Source organism: Tupaia chinensis, unplaced genomic scaffold (assembly GCF_000334495.1).
Source record: "Tupaia chinensis unplaced genomic scaffold, TupChi_1.0 Scaffold147500_2, whole genome shotgun sequence".
Taxonomy (NCBI): Eukaryota; Metazoa; Chordata; class Mammalia; order Scandentia; family Tupaiidae; genus Tupaia; species Tupaia belangeri.
In genome coordinates this window covers 315,006-318,871 of record NW_006207352.1, presented here as the reverse complement: position 1 = coordinate 318,871, position 3,866 = coordinate 315,006, and the positions used below count along the sequence as shown (strand labels likewise).

At 65.7% G+C, this 3,866-nt stretch overlaps 1 protein-coding gene across 1 annotated transcript in view; it reads right to left on the bottom strand.

Moving 5' to 3' along the window:
* MCM2 (minichromosome maintenance complex component 2) overlaps positions 1–3,631 on the bottom strand; it is a gene marked incomplete in the record, with an annotated part of 13,383 nt that extends 9,752 nt beyond the window's left edge. Inside the window, 1 exon segment of the mRNA XM_027768821.1 lies at positions 3,376–3,631.
* Between the last annotated feature and the right edge of the window lie 235 nt (positions 3,632–3,866).

Here is a 3,866-nt window from a genome sequence, read left to right as displayed (position 1 = left end):
AAGCCGGCAGCCACCACGTTTCGCGCGAAAAGTGGCTCACGTGACCCGGCCGAGCCCGGGAAGCGCGGGGAGGAGCCGACGTCACGACGCTGGTGACTATTTGCGTCGAGCGGGCGCAGGGGGCGGGTCAAAGGCTGCGGCCCCGCCCCGTCGCCCTAGTGCGGCTCCCCGGGCGGAGGCGGCCTCTGCTCTTCGCCCCGCCGCGTGGGAGAGAGCAGGGGTCTGGGCTGGTCGCTGCCAGGGCCTGCCCTTGCTCTGTCGCCGCTTTGCAGCCGAGGGCAGAGGCTAGAGCCTGGCTGCTGCCGCGAGTGGACAGGCTCCTCCCCTGGAGCTTCGCCGCTCGGTTCGAACACCCGCTGGAGGGAGCAGCGATGCAGGCAGGGCGCATCCGGGCAGAGGTGCGCGGGTGGTTCTGCTGCTGCTGCGCTGAGTCTGCCTAAGGAGTCGGGGCTGTGCCCCGAGGCCATGAAAGACCACGGGGAGGAGTCAGCCGGAGAAAGGCGGCCGGGCTTTGCAGATCCTCCGGCCGCCTGTTCACGGATGGGCAGGGTGGGAGGCAGCACCGGCTCTCCCCCAGCAGGGCAGCTGGGACTGGGCACTGCGTCCGTCTTAACCGGCCCCTTAAGGCAGCAGGCAGGCGTCTCCGGATGAGGACCAGGGTAAGGCCTGAGCCATGGGGAGGATTGGAACATCCGAAGGCTGTTTGGGGGTCGCAGGGTGCTGGCCTGTCTGCCCCTGCTCTGGGGACAGTGCGTGATTCTCTGCTGCAGACGTAGCCTGGCCTTGCCGAGAGAGCCAGGGGTCCCACTGGGCTTCCTGCAGGGCTGGCCACGAACTGCATATGGTGCCTCTCACCTCACAGGGCTGTGGGTCCAGTGGCCGGGACTCAAGTTCCTGCTCCCAAAGTTGGAGCCCGCGTGCCCTGGCAGGTTCCCAGAGCTGGGGTGTGCAGCCTTGAGCCCAGACCGCCCCGCGAGGCATCGCTTGCCCTGTGACAGCGTGTGGGCTGTCTGTTCCTTCAGGGCCTGGACTGTGTCCCCCAAATTCTCGTGCTGAGACTTGTCTGTGAGGGGGTGAACAGGAAGCCTACTACCCCCTGGTGTGGAAGGTGGGGCCTTTGGGGGTGACCGAGTGATCAGGGTGGCCCTTGCTGAGTCGTGGGGGTTATAAGGGAATGGGACAGAGACACACCGACATGGCCCTCCTTCCTGCCACCTTGCGGTGACAGCCAGCCATGGCCTCTGCGGGCCGGGCCTCCAGGTTGTGAGCTGAATAAACTCGTACATGACCCGTCTCTGGTGTTTATTGTCATTAGCAACTGAAAGAATGAAATAGAGAAGGCCGACTCAGCCCAGTGGTTAAGGGGGCCAGGGTCTACGGCTGACTGGTTCAAGCCCCAGCCCCAGCGGGTGTGAGTGCCCCAGATCCCGCCAGCACAGCACTGGAGGGGAGTGGTCACAGCACGCCCACGCCCTGCGGGGTGTTCCTGCCCCTGGCTCCTCCTCTCTGGTGTCACCTTTCGCTCCTGCAGCCTGGTGGGCAGTCACCAGGAGAGAGTGAAGCAGCGCCATGGTGTAGGTGGCAGCTGCGAAGGCCCTCAGACCCCGAGGGGATGGCAACGGAGGGAGAGCCGGGAGGGTCCTGTGGTGGGCTGCGAACCCTGGGACAGGACAGATCTGGGTGCCACAGCAGCTGCAGCCACCCACTGTTTCAGAGTCAGCGTGGTGAACTACATGGGGGTGGGGGGCTGGCCCTTGCGTGGTCTTCGGGGGTGGCGGCCCCGCCATTTTCTCTGGTACGGGGCCCTGTTTTGTGGTATGTGCTTACTTTACAGCAGCACCTCACTGTGTCAGGGTAGTCCTGCCTCAGCCTCCCAGCCAGGGCTGTTGGCACACACCCCAGGCCCAGCCTATAGACTGGACTGGGACTCGAACCGGCGTCGCATGTGGGCGCAGCCTGTGGGGCATGCACAGACGGAGTCAGTGCGCCCCCCCCCACTGGCCTGGTGTCCTGATGCCATGAGGTGGGCAGTGGGTCCCCACTCGCCACTTTGCTGACGCACGGTGACCGAGGTCGCGTGGGGCTCTGCCAGCCCGGTGTCCACACAGCCCGGGTGAGCTCTTACGCTGCTCTGCGCTGCTCCTGATGGGAGGCCTTGCCACTGGCCTGGCCTGCTCCCCAGGGAGTCCTCTCACCCCGCTCCGACGGGCCCATTCTCCCACTCTCAGCCACAGCTCAGAGGGGACAGCCACCTGAGCTGGGGTCGGCAAGGGGTGAGAGCCAGAGGTGTGTTCGTCACTCTGCCATTTACTGAACTCCATGCCAGCCCTGGGGCCTGTGCGGGGGACCCTGCAGTGACAAGCACTGCCTCTCCCCCTGTGGCACAGCACAGCCCAGGAAGAGCTCACTCTGCATGTTGAGAAACCCGGCGAGAGCGCCCTGGGGCCGAGCCCCGTGGGGACTAACTGCAGGTGGGTATTGGAGCCCTCCACTCCCATATTCACCTCCAGGAGGGTCTCCTGGCTTGGGCAGGGTGGCTGCAAGTGGCCAAGGACCTGTTTTGCCTGGGGGTGTCAGGCCGGGGTGTCAGCAAGGTTGGGGATGCCCTCCCAGGTGTATCCCAGCGGCCTGCCGGCCAGGCAGCTCTCCACCCCAGGCAGTCCTGGAGAAGCACCTCGTGCCCCTTCCGGCCAGTCTCTGGTCCCCAAGGCCAGGTGCCATGAGCCCCATGGAGGCGGAGGGGGGACGGGGCTGTCTGCCTATGCATGAACAAGGGCTGCGTGGTCCCCAGGGTGGGAAGGCTCACCCAGCCTCTGGGGTGGGCACAGAGACCACAACCAGGACAGTGCACACCTGCCCGTGTCCAGGCTGAGTGCCCTGGACAGCCAGGTCCACATGGTCACCAGGGGGCGGGAGGCAGAACTGGCATGTTGACACAGGGCCTAGATCTGGGCAGATCTCAGAACTGGGTGCCTTGCGGTTCGGGGGTGGCAGGGAACACCATCCCTAGGACGGTGCCTTCGCAGTGCTGAGAAGCCAGGAGGTGAGGACAGGCTGCTGCTCTGCCTGGGGAGGGCATGGGACAGGGCTCTGCTCCAGCCAGGTGTCCAGAAAGCTCTCTAGGAGGTGGAGCAGCTGCGTACTCCCAAGGAACAGAAACCGAAACCCTGTGGCTTGAGCCTGGCCAACGCAGGGCTGGTGGGAGAGGAGCCAGAGGCGGGCGGGCTAGCACGAAGAGAGCCGCCACTGGTGGCTACCCACAGCACCGCTACCACGGGGCAACCAGGAAAGGCTTTCTGGAGGAAGTGGCCTGGAAGAACTGGGCAGATGGAGGTGGGGGAGGGGCGGCTCAAACCCTGGCGTGCCGGCTCTGACCTTCCCTGGCGACAGCCTGGGCTTCTTCCCCTGCGACACCGGAGCAGGGAAAACCGCCCGCACTGCTGTCAGCGGTGCTTGCGGCCCTGCCGGCGCCGGTAAACGCCAGTGCGCTTGATCCGGGAAGTCCAGGCGGCGTCGCACGCGACGGAGACGCGTCCTCCCGAGGGAGGGTCTCCTCGTCCTTCCTTCCTCGTCAGGTAGCCAGAGGTCACCACGCCTGGCGTCCTCAGCGCCCGCGCCGGCGTCCAACAGGCTTCCAGGAAAGGCTCGCGGCGGATTTCCCTCGCCGCAGCGGCTTCGCGTACTCGCACTGTCCCTTTAAGAGGTAGGCAAGACGCCCCGCCTCTTGGGGATCTGAGTGGCTCCTTCCGAGGTAGGCCCGTTCCTATAGGCTGGCGGAGCTTGAGGGCGGGCCCTAGTGCTAGAAGGAGGGACTGTGGCTGTTTTCACACTTTCGGCCGGACGGGAAGGAAGGTGCTGCCTTCCGG